Here is a 17640-nt window from a genome sequence, read left to right as displayed (position 1 = left end):
GGGGGGGCCGGCGCCCCCGCCTCGAGCAGCGCTCGCACCTCGTCAGCCCGGCCCCGGGCGGCGGCGGTGGCCAGCCAGTCAGCCGAGGTCTCCATGCTGCTCCCCAACGCTCGCCCCTCGCTCCCTCACTCTCCCTCTCCCGCCTCCTTGGAGCGCAGGCGGCCCGCCCCGGCCGCCCGGGAGCAGCCCGCCCCTCCTTTCTCCTCCTCCAGGGCCCGCGGAAGCGGCCCCCAGACTCCGCTCCTCGACTCCTCCCGCGGACTCTTTCCACCCCGGAGAGCGCCCTCCACGCGTTCTTCCAGGAGGCGCCTTTTGCTCCCAACGCGCTGCAAATGAGACACCGCTGAATGGGCCCCACTCCATGCCTCCGCAGTCACGAGTCCTCCGCCCGCCCGCCTGGGGGCACCGGCCGGAAGCGGTCCGCCCCTGGAGCGCGGCGGAGCCCGGGCTGTAGGGCGCCCAGGGCCCTCCCACCTGCCCCCCTCCCCGCGTCCCCCGTGCCCTCCTCCCAGCGCTGCGCCCCCACCCCCAGCAGAGGCGCACGCGCAGCTCTGAGCGAGTTCGTTCCACCAAAGCGAAATTCCTTGCGTGTACACCCTGCCTGGCATTAGAGAGCTGCACGGGATTCCTAACTGCCAAGTTCGAACCAGTGTGTTTGGTGTCCTAGGCAAAGTATTGCTTCCTCTTTTAATCAGAAGAAACGGCCAGCCTGTCCTCGCGGTAAGAGCCGAGGATCGGTATCACCCATGCCACCATGAGGCTTCCCTTCTTTCAGACGACACACTCCCCCTCCAACACTCAGCACCTGGATATCGCGCGCTGGCTCTGCTATGCCAGAAATTCTAGCTCAAACGTTCTTTTTGGAGAGTGGGCTCACCCGCCAGCCTGTGCCTCCCTCCCTACACACACGAAAACGGATGTCGGGAGAGAGCGTTTCCGAGGCTTACACAATGCCTGGTACTAGTGCCTAGTATACGGGCTGGCTCTGAGAAGATGAGGTCTATTTAACAGGGATGGTGGAGATTTCTGCCTATAAGCAGATAGGAAAGTGGCAAGGGAGTCACTGGGCTGATAGGCTCCGTTCTTAATAAATAATTCCTCCTAGACCAGAAAAAGTGCTCAGCGCTCTAGGGGCAGAGTTGCATTCAGAGTTGATTCAGAGACCAGGCTCACACACTGTCCTGGCGCCGCTTCTGTCCCGCCCCCTACACCTCTCCTTCCTACTGGAAAAACCTTAAAATTTTCTTAGCTATAAAATGCGGGGGGGGGGGGGATAAGAGTCGTCCCTACTTCATAGGACTGTTCTGAGTTTTAAATGCATTGATATACCCATAAGTATTTAGAACAGTGTCACACATCCTAAGCTAATGCATGTTAGCTCTTAAATTATCCATTTTGAGGATTCTTTTGCAATCCTGTTATGAGACACAAAGAAGAAAATGCTTTGGGTAGAATTATCAATATTATATAAAAGGGAAGGCAAGAAGACCTTAATCACCGAAACAATGATAGACATCCTCCAAAAGCCGACATATTTAATGAAAAGTTTAACAGAATGAAGAGGATAATAAGCAAAAGAAAATCCAAGTTTCTAATTTATCCTATGGTTATTACACACACACACACACACATACATATATACACACACACACCACACACACACATATATATATATACTTTTTTAAAAGACTGGGTTGCTCAGGCTTTGCAGATGCCTTAATCACATGCTTCATCTGTCTACTACATAACCCAGCTCTATTTTAAAAGTTATGTTTCAGTACCTGCTTGACTTTTTTTTAAACATCTTTATTGGAGTATAATTGCTTTACAATGGTGTGTTAGTTTCTGCTTTATAACAAAGTGAATCAGCTATACATATACATATATCCCCATATCTCCTCCCTCTTGCTTCTCCCTCCCACCCTCCATATCCCGCCCCTCTAGGTGGTCACAAAGCACCGAGCTGATCTCCCTGTGCTATGCGGCTGCTTCCCACTAGCTATCTATTTTACGTTTGGTAGTGTATATATGTCCATGCCACTCTCTCACTTCGTCCCAGCTTACCCTTCCCCCCCCCCCCCCGTGTCCTCAAGTCCATTCTCTATGTCTGCGTCTTTATTCCTTTCCTGCCCCTAGGTTCTTCAGAACCTTTTTTTAAGATCCCATATATATGCGTTAGCATACGGTATTCGTTTTTCTCTTTCTGACTTACTTCACTCCGTATGACAGACTTGACTCCTCCTGAAGACCCAGAATACCTGACTGTACTTTCAGTTGCTGTTAGATTAGGCAACACATGAAGTTTTAAGTGATGCCAATTAAAACACTTATGGGGCATCAAATCCATTATAAAAATCCATCACTGTGCCATTTATATTTTCCTCCAGGCACCTCTCAATCATTAGGGCAACAATGGTGTGGAAAATTCAAACTGTGGTAGAGAACATAAAATTCTTTTAATGTAGCTTAAGGTATTGTATCATGGGGGAGGTGAAAATAGCCGTTGTGGTGATGGGATGGAGGGAACAGATTTCCCTTGTAATATGTCCGGCTTTTTGGACTAATATCAAAATTAGTTCTCATCACTAAAATGATGGTTCCTAATCTCAGGGCAGGGAGAGTAGGCCCTTTGGAGAACCTGTTGAAAGCTATATATCCTCTCCTCAAAAAATAAAATATGCAATTTTATTTAAAAAGTGTGTTCACTGGCACATATAACTTTTAGGGAATTCAGAAATTCTTCTAAAACTCAACTATAGATTCCTACATCAGGAACTCTTTAAACTCTCATACAATATATTGGACGGTTACTGGAGGAAATGGGTGATAAAACTATATAAAAACATCCCTTGGATATACAGACATGGGGATTGACTTTCTTCGAGAAGAGGTTTTAGACATGTATGCATTAGCTCCAGCACTTACAGTTGAGTTCCCCAAAGATTATGGTATCCTTGAGTATGGCCCCTTTGTTCTGGAAGTTGATCCCATACTCCACTGGAAATCTTGTGTAAATAAGTAGTTAATAATAGTATGAAAGCTTTCCTAGTTTTTCTTTTAAAGAACTACCAAACTCCCAATTTACTCATGTATATCAGCTCAGAACTGAGGGGAAAACCCTCAGAAGAAATAAAATATAAAGCCCAGGATCCTGGTGCTGGTTATCCCAGTCTCAGATTCCCCATGTGTAAAATGGAGTCATAATATATTTCATGGAATGATAAAATAAGACGATGTATGTCAAAAAGCTTCAAAAATTCTAAAGTTTGTTGGTTATTTCCATTACCCTCCTCAAACTTTCTTTCTTCTCTTCTTCCCTGAGGATGTCATGGCCTTATTTAGGTTTGTGCTGTGTTGACAGTTTTGAAAATCTATACTATGAAATAAAAACCTGTCTCAATTCTGATCAGTTTTTAAAGATTATTCATTTAAAAAAATGAATGTGCATTCAACAAGCTCACAGGTTAAACGTAGAGTGCAGGGGGTGGGTAGAAGATGTTAAACATATGGGCTTGAGTTGGAATGCCTGGGTTCAGATCTAGACTTTTCACTTAATTGCTCTATAACAAAGTAACTTAATGTACCTGGACCTCAGTTTTTTCATTTATATAACTGGGATAATAGTACTCACCTCAAAGAGTTGTTGTAGGGATTAAATGATGCATTATGTGTAATGTGTGTAGAAGAGCAAAGGGAAACAGAGGATGACACAAGAAAATGCAAATGGAACCAAACTCATTCTGGTGGCTTAGGCAAAGTCTTCATGGATGCTGGAAGCTCACCTTAGTCTTGAAAAGTGTAGGAGTATAAAGATGGAAAAGAAGAAGAAAGATGTTCCAGGCAGAAGTGAGAGCAAAGAAGTTTGGGAAAACTGAAAGTAATTAACTGGGATGCATGGTGAGAAACCGGAAAAATAAACTTCTGGAAGAAAAGCCTGCAAAGGCGTCTGCTAAGTGCTGCTCAGATTGTCAGGAGGAAAACCAGGAGTGAATGGGATGCCGAGGAAGTGGGGACGCTCTGTACAGGCTACTCTTTCACAGGTTAGCTGTGATAGCTCAAGGCAGTGAGTGGTGAGGGGAGGCAGAGGGAAGGTGCAAGAGGCCTGAGCACACACGTACCCTAAAGGAAAAGTGCCAGGTGACAGGAAGAACAGTTAGGAGAGAGAAAAAAAAGAGAAACTGAGGACATAGGCAAGATAGGGTATTTCTGAGGACCTGAGCCACCTAAAAAGTAAGGAAGCAAAGGAATATAAGGCACAGGGAGTCATCACAAATTTGGATGCAGGAGATTCAGCCAGATTTGAGAAGGGAGAAAAGGTCAGGGCAGGGAGGAAGTTGAAACACTTCCTTCCGTGAACAAAGAGGCTGGCTTGTTTTCAGTGATGATAAGATGGTGGGCTAGGAAGTGAGAGTGCTGAAGGTTTAGGATATGTTATGAGGAAAGAGGGATGGGCTAAGTCGGACTTAGAAGGCTTTTCATCAGCCTGGAGAACCCAGCTGAGGGTAGGTGACACTAGAGGGGCACCTGACTCTTTAAATTAAAGGAAGCCTTGCAATGATGGTGCTCCTGTGACCCTACAAATCCAAGAATAGTATTCAAGATGCGAACATTAATTCAACACATCACCAGAAAGAGAAAGAAAGACATTTGAGAAGGTAGTATTCTGAAATTAGGTTCTGGTTCTTACAAGGCACTGCAGGATTGGCAGGGTATGATATGCATAATATGCAAATACATCATATGTAAACTAACATCATTTTATGAGGAAGATAAAGGGTATTGGATAAACAGCTCTGAACTGGGACCAAGTGACAGTCCTGATTTGACTGTCTATCAACATGCTTTTTGATTGTGAAATCCTTTGAGGCTATTCTTAGCTTCAACGTCCATATCCTTAAAATGGACTCTATCTTGCTCTACCTTTATATCTCATGAGGTTATTATATCAAGTGAGGCAATACACACAAAAGCATACATCTGTTTACCATATTTAATATTAGTATTGTTATAAAAGAATTGTTCAAAATATAGTTTGAGGTTAAAAATAAAAAATATATAGAATACCTCTGGACAGATATAGAAAAGTCTGTTAACTCTCGGGAGAAGAAATGGGGAACTGGGATGGGCATGTGATTTTCTTGTCACACTCTACAACTTGTATTGTTTGGATTTTGTACTATATGCATATATTAGCCATATAATTAATTAAGTAAACATAATACATTTTATTAGACAAATAAGCATTGAGCATTGCTTTTCTGAAAACCATCATTCATAACCTTATTTGACAAAGAGTAACTGAGTTCATACTATATGTCAGGCACTTGGCTTTAAGTTGTGTATACAAAAAAAGAAGGGTCCTTAGTCAAGAGGGTAAATTGGTAGCAACCATCGACATGTTTGATTCTCTGGAGGAGGAAGTTGGTCCGGAATTGGAATGCACGCTTTAGGGGAGCCTACATTACAGTATAGGAGAAGGAGGATGCACTCTGACAACTGACAATTCAGACCTGTGTCTGAAAAAGACCAGGAAAAAGATGTTGCATTTCAGGGTCTGGAGAGGATCCAATAATTAACAAGACCTCCTTAGGAAACAGCTTATCAGAGCAGGTATGCTCTGTTAATGGAGCTTCTGGACATAGCTGGGTTAAGCCTGAATAGATGGGCTCTAGGGTGGAATGCTGGGTGCGGTAGAGGATTATTTGAAGACTACGATTTGGGCAAAGAGCACAAAACTCAAAATCCCTTTATTATATACCTGATATATAATTATAGGTAAGTCCTAATTTTTCAGTCTTATTTTCCAAAGTATTAACTGGGTATAGAATCTGTAGTATCTATCATCATCTTCCCAAGATCATTTTGAGGATAACCTGTTATACAGCAGATGTCTTTTCTAAATTGTGTGCAAAACAAATGTAATTTTAAATCTATGTAAGGAGTTTACTCTTAAAAATATCTCTAGAGTGGAGTCTTGTGAAATGAGGAACCTTTGAAGCTCATGAAAACAATCACTCCCTAACTCAATTGTTTTGTAAATGTCTGTTTTTGTTTGTTGAGAAGTTTCTTTTGTTGAATTACTTATGCCTATTTGTGGCTACTTGGCCAGTTGAAAAAAACTAAAAGACTAGCACTGTGTGTGTGTGTGTGTGTGTGTCTGTCTCTCTCTCTTTATGTATATATGGTATGTATATATATATATAAGTAGATACAGTATGTATTTGTGTGCATACGTGCATAATTTGTTTACATGCACAGATATGGAGAATTAGAATTAGCCTCATCCTGAGGGAAAAAATAAGTAAAGCATATAATTACAGGAGAGAGAGACAGACAGAAACAGAAACAATAGAAAATTCATTCAAAGTTGCCAGCAAAATCATAATGGCTACCATTTATTGAACCCCAACTATGTGATAAGCAGCTTTACATACGTCATTTGTAATCCCATGACTGTCCTGTGGAATACAGAGTAGTATCTTTTCTTCATTAATTAGAAAAGAAGACGCCCAGAGTGCTTAAGTCATAAGGTACAAGGAGATGGAGTCCAAGCTCAAGGTTCCCAGTTCTGTCTGAGAGGTGCACACTCTCCCCACTATGTTTCCCTGCTGATTGATTTGTACAGGACATGGTGGACAACTCAGCGATGCTTTCTTTTCTTTGAGAACTGTGCCATCAGGCAGGTTGTAAATTCTGGACCCAAGGTGACAGGATTTCCACCTTCAGGAATTACTGTGCTTCTGTGTGATTATTCTTGGATAATCATACACATAGTGATAGAAATTTGGACCTTGAAGTCCCTCAAAGTGACTTAATCCAGTCCTCTCATTTTTGAATGATTTTTTCTTGATTATAGTTTACATATGTAAAAAAATGTAAGAAATGAGCTTCATAAAGAAAATGAAAAATTATACTACATGGAAACAATAACATTTTGAAATATTTCCTTCCTGTCTTTTATCCTTGCTCAGTGCTTGTGGATATAATACAATTTTGAAATGAGTTTTTCCTTTCACTTATCATTAGAGCATTTTCCCAAACTCTCCAAAATTGCTTTATAAACACTATTTTTAATAGCTACAACATACTCCACTGGGGAAAAAAAGCTCCAGTTTACCTACTGATACTCCTGTTGTCATATATTTAAGGTGTTTCTAATTGCTACAACAAATAGTACTGCAGGTTTTCAAAGAGTCTAAGTCTTGTGACACATATTGAAAAATTGTTTTTCAAAAAGCTACCCCTATGATTTATAGATAAGGAAATGGAAGGGTGTGCATTGCCATGGTTACCCAGCAAATAAGTGTTTCCTGCAGGTCTTAAACCCAGTCCTCTCTTCATGTTCTTTCTATGGCCACAGCTACTTATACTGACTGCGACAAATGTGGTTGGTGAGGATGTCAACCACAGCCTTAAATAATAATCTTGGAGAAGACACAAATGCAGCGTAGGTAATGGGACAATCTCAGTCTTCATACTCAGGTAGCCCTCATCCCTCATTTACCAGTTCTGCCGACTTGAATAAATTACATAAACTTTCTGAGCCTCCATTTCCTCACCTCTCAAAGTGAGGAATAAAACATAATTCATTGGGTTATTATAAGGAATAAAGAATGTCAGATATAGAAAAATCTAGGCACACAGTGGGCTCTCAATAAATGGAACTTACTTTTTTTTTTTTAAGGATATGACATTTACTATCTTCTTATTCATTTAGGCCATCAAAGTCAATTTCCTCTTGGGTATTTTTTTCTCATTACTATACATTCTGGCAGGTATCTGTGATTTGAACAAGCAAACTCCCTTCCAGAAAGTGTGATTAACTCTGTCTTCTTTGATTCTAACCCCATGAAAACAGAGCTTTTTTGTAATAAAGTTGGCTGTGTTATAATAAAAGTACTTCCACAAAAACTTTCATGAAATCATGGGAAGTGATGATGGAGTGTGTCACTGTGTTCAATGTTTCCTCTGCGTTCATTGCTACCCACAACCAGTCCTTGGAGTGCAGTTCAAGTAGAAAGTACAATGGGGAAGCTATAGGCAAAATTGAGAAATTATAAAGTTTACCTTCTCTAAACCTCTATTCCCAACCTCCCTCGTTTTCCTCCTTGATTGCACAGATTTTCTCCTTTCAAACACGTGTTGCTCTCTTAATTGCTAACCTTGAACACATACAGTATTCCATTTCTGCCTATCCTGCTGATGCTTGTATGTGCTATTATTGCCTTGAGAAAGTGAAACTCACAGAGCAGTAATATTGTGTTCAGTTTTCACTCTTGGTGGAAGTTAAGTGTTCATGGTTGATTGACTGGGTTTAACGATGATTTAGGATACTCTAAATTTTGGGAAACATCTATATTGAAGCTTTCCTCTTCAAAGGGAGACCTAGTTACCACCCTCCCACAACTATCCCTTAAGAGTAGCCTGCCTTCTTGGAGCTCTAGAGTCTAACTGTTACCTTCTTCTTTTTTTTTTTTGCCTTTCCTGGACTTCTGAAAATTCTGAAGCCAAACTATCCTCTGATATTGTAAAAGATCATAAGAAAATTTTCTGTGTTGGATCACTCTTCCTGGAGTCACATTCTTCACCCAATATGGGATTAAATTCCTCTGGAAGGAATCAACTTCATGATGATATACATCAATCCTGAATAAATCAGAAAATGCTTCCTATTCATGTTTTAGCACCTTTCACTTACAGATTTAACATTCCCACTCATGTTTTCCTTTGAGTCTCAGGGTTGAGGGTATAGTTTTATATTTCTCTTTCTTATGGTTAAGATGATAACTCCCAGACTTCATTTTTTAAAGGCAATGATAACAGAGCATACTTTATGTTTCTCTGCACTAATTTTATATACCTAAGTCAATTTTGCCTAAGGAAGTATAGTTAACATATTTTGTCTCTTTGATATCCTACTAAATGTGAATAAGAATAGCTGCAGGCCACCTTCCAAAGCAGACATTTTGGAGGTTTTGAGGATGACTTTAATGCTTCTTCCCCTCTTTCCTTCCACCACACACACACACACACACACACACACACACGCATGCATGCACACTCTTCACACTAAAGAGTTTTTAGAAAATTCTGTGCCGAAGCTATTGATTCAGGTATTCAGACTGCAGCAACTGTTCTGAAGGAATCGAGAGCGCATTATCTCAGTGTTCCCTCCAGAAATTATTATTTGGGGTTATTGAATTTTTTGATAAATTGAAGGCAAGTTAATAACTTTTTTCAGTTTTCTAAAACTAATTTAATTTCTTATCTTAGAAAACAAGTTCATGACTATCGTTTAATAGCTATTTAGTAATTACGAATACTAGAAAAGTTTAGAATCACACTGTAAAGGCCATCATATTGGGCTTCTGTACAAGTTTACAATGATTTTTTTGTACAAATTTACCTGACACCTTGGAATATATGCCAGGGATTTGAATAAATATATTTTTATTATGATATGCATATTCTTTAAAATGGAGTTGAGGAATTTCTAGCTACTCTAAATAATTAAATTATAGTTAAGAAGGCATTTACTGTAAAAGTAAATTAATGTGCTTTCAAGGATTAGTTTAATTAGGCACTTTAACAATAATTGACAAATGTATGTGATACGTATGTATGTATCATACATATCAAATGTATGTGATAGTATATGCAAACATCTCCTTACATATACTATTTTATCTAGTTCTCAATGGATGAGTACTATAGGGTACCACCTTAGGTTTACAGATAAGAAAGTGGAAGCATTGAGAGCTTTAAGTACTTAGTCCTAATACCACACAGCTAGTAAGTAAAGGAAATGGAATCTAATCACAGATCATATATTCCAAGAAAGTGACATTTCTACTTCGTACTTCAAGTGATTCCTATGCTGGTGCATAGGTTTCCTATTTACTGCTCTTAAATTGAAGTGTGAGTAATTTATACTTAATTTATAAGGGAGTTTTGAATTAGTTTTATTCTGGGCAAGAAATGAATTTCTGAAAGAAGTTAATTTTCTTGTTTTATTATGAGATTCAATGGCTTTTAGGACTTCATTTATTAAACTGCCTTATTTTTCAGAACTTTTCATTCACCTAATTAAATATATATTTGCTAGAACATATGTGGCTGATGCTGAGTAAAACAGAGATCCAAGGGAGTTAAGCAATTTACAAAACAACAACTAACTATAAGAGATGGAACTGAAACCATATACATATATACACACATATAGGTATATATATGTGCATGTATATATATATATAACATGTATTCACTCAAGAGGCAGTTATAAAGGGCTAAGTTAGAGCATTTGGGGCAAGAAGCACGCCTAGTTCAAATTGGCACGAGTTACTAGTCAATGACTTTTGACAGACCATGCAACCTATCAGAGCCTCAGTCTCCAGCCCATGAAATGAGACAATAAAATCCCTAAAACATAAGGATAATGTGACAATTAACTAAGATAATGTAAGTTGACGTGCTCTATTACTGTTAAGCGCCTCATAATTATTTTGAGGGAAAAGAGAAAGCAAACTTGACCATATGCTTTTAGAAGAAAGTTTCAATAAGCTTCTTTTAAAAATTGTGTTACATAAAATATATTCAGTTTCAATTATTCAGCATGTAAATTGAATGGAGTAAAATTCAAAGTGTCCCATGTTGTATGTATATTTAACAATTATTTCAGAATTAAAATATACTGCTAGTTCTACAGGTTGGGAAAGATTTGCATCTGGGGGGATTCATTGTGTTTGGAGAGCTGCTGTTTCTTTAAATTGGGTGAAAGAGTTGTACAATTGCTGAGTCAGATGGTCTGGCAGCCTGAGAGATTCAGAGCAAGAAAATGGTGGCACTCAAAAAAAGAAAGTAAAACGTAAGCTTTCCCCCTTGATACATCAGCAAAGTAATAGGTGTAACATTAGAAAAATGTAGTTGAAAAGCAGAAAAATTATGATTATAAGTTGGAAGGCATAATATTTTAGTTTTACTTATAATGGCAAATTATTCTTTAGCTTACATTATTCTACATATTTCCCCCTCATCAATGTGCTTTTATAGACACAAAGACTGCTCATTTTATCTATAAGTGCTTTATTCTGTTATGGCTACGTTCTACTGCAATTTTGCCTTGATCATAAATAAATATAATTTAAATCTGTGGAATACTTTTATGTTTTCTTTTTCTTCTCTTACATAATTTTACGTTGTTATGTTTACTGCCTGGTTTCTGGTTTGGAAGATAAAGTAAAATAAAAGAAATCCCTTATTACTTATTACTCTATCTATCTATCTATCGAGGACCATCCATCGTATGTAAACAACAGTAAGTGTATGTAGTGTTTCAAAAAGGTGATGTCTTTTGTGGAAATTTTCTGGCTGGTGCTACAAGCTTTAATGCACAAGTGTATTCTGTTACATTCTTCGCCCCCAAATGTGTTCTGATTGTAGAGATCTGGCATCTAAGAGATAATTCTTTCCAATTCAGATGAAGGATCACATAATAATAATAAAGGGTATCCTTCATTTGGTAAAATAGCTCCTCCAATGATTTATTCAGATTCTCAGTGTCCTTCCTGGCACCCAAAGTGTGATTCTAAAATTTTAAATCTTATCTAAAAGGCTGAACCTCGATTCAAAAATAAATGAGCAAAAATAAGGTTTAAAAAAGCAATGTTGACCATATTTGTCCCAAGGAGCCACCTCCTAACAGAATCCCCCTTAAATGCTTTAAAATGCAGATTCTTGGGACCCATAGCAAATCTGCTGAATCACATATTCTGAGGATGAGCTCCAGAAATATGTATTTTAAACAGCAGCCCAGGTAAGGATGCTGCTGATAACCTTTGCCTTACTTCTTTGACGTCACATTATTCTCATGCTTAAATTAAGAAAGTAAGGGCATATATATTAACACCACTCTGATTGCACAATTTTATTAGTTGCAATTTGTTTAAGAGATTACATGTCTTTGTTCATATAGTTCTGAACCTCTACAATCTACAAAACTTTTTTTCCCTGAGAAAAAACTCCTACTGGCTTCGCAACCATGTAAATAAATTCTGAGATTTTCTTTTTGAAGGTAAAGGGGAAAATTGAGAGCTAGCTGAAGAAGAATTAAAAAGTCATTTGTGATAAAAAATAAAAATCAACTTATTCTTTTTCAAAGGACCTCTGAGGCACCGTAATTTTAAATCTTGCAGTTGACATTTTAATTTTTTCTCCTTTATTACTTCTTTCTGATTATGTAGTTCTACCCAACTGCAACAATCATTCCAGGGTTTATGAAATAGAAAACTGCACTGACAGGCAGAGATTTTCTTCAATCCTTCTTTCTTTAAAAAACAAATGTTATTGACATTTAGTAAATTCAACAATTGTCAATACACATGGGATTGCTGAACACACAGTGAAATACCATGAATTAGGATATGGTGACTCTGCGGAGACCCCAGATTGGTGGGCATTTTCTAAGATGGAGCAGTCTTTAAAAGGACCTTCCTTCTCCTATGAACAAAGCCTTTATTTATTCCTAAGGTTTTCTCCATCGGTTGGCTTACTGACATAGAAGTTGACCTTATTTTAATACTGGCATGTTTTTTCATTCTAATAAATGATTTTATTTGAATGTCTTGACTAAAGGAGAAAGTTTACAAACATGAGGAAAGCTTCAGTATAAGAAGAAAACTATTGAGAGACATCATCACTAGCAAAATATGACGGGCCATTCTTTATACCACCTTGCACCCCAGACAGAGAAACAAAGAAAACGAGGCCTTTCAATACTCTGGTCACCACCTAGCCTGGAAGGTAATGGAATAGCCGCCTAGTCTTGGAAGTGCACCTCACCATCTCTCGTTCCGTTCCGTGCCTCGGAGTGAACCTGTCCCATCCCGCTCCCTCCCTTCCAGAAAAAAAGGCCTAGTCAGTTTCACGCTGGGGGAGGTGACACAGATATGTCCCCTGTCATACCTTGCACCCCCCTGGAAGCCACGAAGCCCACTCAGACTCCGCCTGTCCCCACCCCTTCCTCACCCAGGGCAGCCCCCATCCTGCTCTGCGTTTAACTCCTGCTCTGCTCTGTTACTCTAATGAAATATTACCTGCGGAAATAGTTGGGGTGAGGGGCGAGGCCCAGAGGAGGTTAAAAATAGAAGGGCTGGGTGCGTTCGCGGAGTTAGGTGATAAGTGGGCCTGTGTCCTACCCCAGCGGCCAATAAAATCTCCGGCATCCGAAGCATCTCTAAGAATTGAGAGGGTGAGGGATGAGTCAAGGAGGGTGGTTGGAGTTGAGAGGTGAAGGAGGCGAGGTCCGAGCAACTTGGAGTCTCACTTCCTACTCTGGGGTCCTGGGGACACCCGCTGCGACCCCAGCTCAGCTCTGGGAAGTGGAGAGCCCCACCCTGAAGTCGTCCAGGGAGGACTTGGGAGAAGGGGATCCCGAGGAGGGGCAAGTGCTGGGACCAGAGAGGCCTAACACCCAGGCGCCTTGGAAACAGGTATAGCCACGCATTTATCATTTATTTAAAAACGAACTACGTTGTGAATAGGCACAGCGTGCCCTACAGTCTGAAGTCAGAACCCTCTCAGGCTTTCTCCAGACCTTAAAGCCACCTTCTTATATAGGATACGTGTACAACTTATTCTCCTCACCCTTTCTCACGCCTTCCCCAACTAACGCTAAGTAAGCTCTTAGTTCATCTGTACTGTATGAAAATAACTTTTTTTTTTAAACTGGTGATGGTCATAGCACTTTAGAAGACACAAAAGTGTAATGAAGAAATAAAGATCACCAACCATCCTGAGGAAGCCACTATAGATATTCTGATACATTGCTGTGTGTGTGTGTATGTATGTGTATGTGTAGAGAAAGAACGAGAGAAACAGAGAGAGACGGAGAGGAAAAGCAAGAATAAGAATTGTTTATTGCTTTAAATCTTACTTTTTTTTTTAAAAAAAGGAAATCACCTAACTTTATAATGTAATAATTTTACATTCTATTAAATATTCTTCAAAAACATGATGATTGTCTGTTACATTCCAGCTGAAATATTTCAGACCATAATTCCAGAGTATAGGTATAATTGAACATAATTTAACAATGTGATTGCTAGAATTTTAGGCAATTTTCAATTTCCTGCTACTATTTATCTGTTTGTATTGCTCTTTGTCAGAATCTTTCTTTCCTTAAAATAATGCCTACATATAGAAAAACTGAATAAAAGTATATGGATATTTTACAAGTTCTTGATACATAATGTAAAAATGTTCTTGCCAGTGAGGTGTTTAGGAAAGTGCATTAATCTTCAGTCAATAAACAGACACAATAGTAGTCATCAGGTATGTGAAAATCAGAATTTAGAAAACTGTAGTTTTTTTTAAAGCTATTCAATATTATAATTTTATGTTTAGAAAATGAAACTATACCCATTGTTTACATTATTTAAACTGTAGAAATAAAGCACCATAAAAACTCTTTATGAGGTTGGATTTTGTAGCAGAGAGAAGGATTCTCTGGCCTAGGGTGTTTTAGGATGGACTGGGGCAAGTGAGATTGTCATGCTTCTCAAAAAGTACTAAAGGTTTTAAAAGAGCAAAAACACTGGGCCAAATGTTCAGCCTTCCTTTAAGAAGGTATTTTTGAGATGATGTAGATCACTTTACTATCAGGTGTCATTCACATGTTGGGAAAATGGTTTAGCTTAACCCTACGGTGTTAGTTACTTGTGATGAACTAACACGTAATTAGTAGACCTGTAAAATACTGTTGGATATAGACAGCAATAGGCTGTGTTGTTGTTACCTTAGGATGAGAATGGACTTTTTAAAATTCAAGAGTCCCCAAAGAAGTAAGTGAGTATTAAGTCTTGATGTCTGAAAGGATTATTGTTCATTTAGAACATAATACAAGCTAGGGATCATGTACACATTGGGAATAATGGTTTATGCTAACCGTATAGTGCTTACCTTGAGAGGACACTATGCTGTTAAAGGAGGGGAAAAACCCTAAGAGTTCCCACATAACAGTAAACAAATAAATATTTAATTTCAGAAAAATATGACTAGTTTGTAAACACACCAAGGTAGAAGTAACGAGTCAATTAGCGTAATTCATCAGGCACGTGTGGATAAGAAACTAGTAACGTGGAATTTTATTATATACAGTTTCCAGTTATATAAGAAAAGTCATAATGAACATGTTTGCAAAACTCTAAAAATATGTTAAAATAATAACACCTTACAGGTCTGCATTAGTATTAAATAATTCATACAAGTTAGTTTTTAGCACTATTGCTCTCAAGGAATTGTATGAGTCCCAACATAATTACCACCCATATATATTCTTAAATCAGTATAACCATAGACATAATATATATTAATGTGAAATATATAATTAGATGTCACTTATAATTAATACTTCCAGATGTTTGTATATGTGTAAAATTTCATATATGAAGTTGGAGAATTGCACATATTTTCAAAACATATTCTATTCTATCTACGTCATGTGTTCTGTCTTCAGATATTTGCTGAAAATTGGGCTTTTCATATAGTCAATGCATCTAAAAATAACTTTCATTCCTGAAAATTGATTTATACCTAAATAACAAGAAATAAATGGCTATTTTCAATGAATCTATCATTTTTATATTTTTAACACTTATACAATAAATATATTATAAAATGAAATTTCTCTAACTTAAAATAATCACAATATTATATTATGTATTCCTAAAATAGAAAACACCTAATTATAGTATTTACATAGATTAAATTTTTCTACTTTGTTACTATAGAGTTTTGGATGCAACTTAATAATTTAAATAAAATAACTTTATATAGAGAATAATATTAACAAACTAAGGTATTCAAAAACACATCATAGTGGCTAAATGCTTGCTGGTACGGATAAAGCACCGTTTTAAAAAATAGGATCCTGTTAATGTTTTAAAATGAACTGAAATCAAGACCAGCAACATGCCTTGAAATTCTTTACAAGCTCCTTCTACTAATTCCAAAAAACCCCCTGAACTTTAATAATAATATGAAAAAGAAAATGTGTATTTTTCCTATAAATTGTTTGTAGATTTTTGCCAATAGAAATTGAGGCACCTGATTAAACACTGATAGTGTTAACAGTTTTACATTTACATGTCAAAAAGTCTATTAACGTTACAATAAAAAATAATTCCCCCTCTGCTGACCTTTGCTTTTTCAAAACACATATTCATGGGGCAATAACGCCACAAGGAAGGTCACAAAAATTAAGCCCCATTAAATTGTTTTTGGATTCATTACCCAAGTTCTAATTAGGACTCTATATATTGTAGCTATATATATATATTTCAACTATCCTCGTCATAGGAAATTACATCGACTATGTAAAGATTTATCTTATGTGAGAACAAAACTACCTAGAATTCTGTCTTTCAAGAAGTAGGCCTCATTTGGGGCCTGTTAATTGGGGCCTGAGATGACTAAAATATGATCAGTGCGATCCTTAGACTCCCTACTGTAGTTCTGCCTTCTGCTAAACATACGGGCATTGTCCCAAGTACTTAGATAATACCAGGCCGCTAAAGAAGAAACCTCCATCTCACTGCGAAAGTTTGACTCTCCACTGACTGCAAAAGCAAGTGATTGCTCCTCTTAGCAATTACTGATCCTTCGATCAAGATCAATGTTACTATTTCGGGAAGTCAAACTCTGTGCGAGCCCGCACCCTCAAACGTCCTCCACTACTGGAAGGAGGGAGGGTTGACGAGGCAGGAAGACTGGGGAGGAAAAAGGCGGCCTCCAGAAAACTAAGACCGTTAGTGATACTTTCCTCCAGGGCGCAATAAAGTGCCTTAGAAATACACCTTGTGCGTGTTTGTGTGTGTGTGTGTGTGTTTACTGATTCCCACTCAGGAAATTCAGGAGTGACTGACTTCTAAAGTGGGTTTAGAATCTCCCGGTTTCCCCCAGAGTTTCAAGGGATTAAGGAGGTGTGTGAAGGCGGCTCCGGGCTCCACATACTGGGAGAACAGCACCTCTAAGTAACTGTAACCCGTATGGAGAGAAAGTGGAAGGAACCTCCACCCACGCCGAAACAACCTCTTCCAACCTCGTCTGGAGATGATTTATCTGTGTATTAGCTTACATCAAACAAAATCACCCAAGGGCCGACTGCGCCCGGGATTTTCGAGGCCTTTCCTACCTGGTCTAGGATGCGGTTGCTGCGCTCTGCGCTGGCTCCTCACTAGCATCAGCACGAGGTCCGCAGCGGCCCGCACGACCGGCGCTGCCCACTCACGCGCTGGCCGCGCGATCTGCACGACGAAAGCCCTGACTCGCGGCGGGCCGTACGCGCGCCGAATCCGCACTGTGATCAAGAGTCGGCGCACCATGTTCTTGCCGCCGCCGAGCTCGGCGGCCGCTGCGCCGCCTTTTGACTTCAGAGGTAGGCAGCTCGGCGCCCGCCCCCCGATAGCAAACTGAGACCCACGCGCCGCCCCCAGCCCATCCCCGCCCCGCACGCGCGCACCCGCCTTCCCTGCGCGCGCCCGCTCGCCCCCCACCTCCTCAGAGCCCAGAACCGTTCTGCGCCCAGCGCGCGCGGGAAAGGCGGGCTGAGGCGCCTGGAGGCGCGCGCGCGGGCAGCTAGCGTCC

At 39.5% G+C, this 17640-nt stretch overlaps 1 protein-coding gene across 2 annotated transcripts in view; it reads right to left on the bottom strand.

Annotated features, from left to right (window-relative positions):
* LOC112415059 (cyclin-dependent kinase inhibitor 2A-like) overlaps positions 1-17627 on the bottom strand; it is a 24122-nt gene extending 6495 nt beyond the window's left edge. The window contains exon 1 of one of the 2 annotated variants that reach the window (XM_024767830.1): positions 17550-17627. The gene's annotated coding sequence lies outside the window, so the exon portion shown is untranslated. Of the gene's footprint in view, positions 1-17188; positions 17308-17549 lie in introns of those variants that run through there. The other variant, XM_024767829.1, reaches the window with a different exon arrangement.
* Between the last annotated feature and the right edge of the window lie 13 nt (positions 17628-17640).

Source organism: Neophocaena asiaeorientalis, unplaced genomic scaffold (assembly GCF_003031525.2).
Source record: "Neophocaena asiaeorientalis asiaeorientalis breed wild unplaced genomic scaffold, Neophocaena_asiaeorientalis_V1.1 scaffold434, whole genome shotgun sequence".
NCBI lineage: Eukaryota > Metazoa > Chordata > Mammalia > Artiodactyla > Phocoenidae > Neophocaena > Neophocaena asiaeorientalis.
This window is presented reverse-complemented; position numbering and strand designations above follow the sequence as displayed.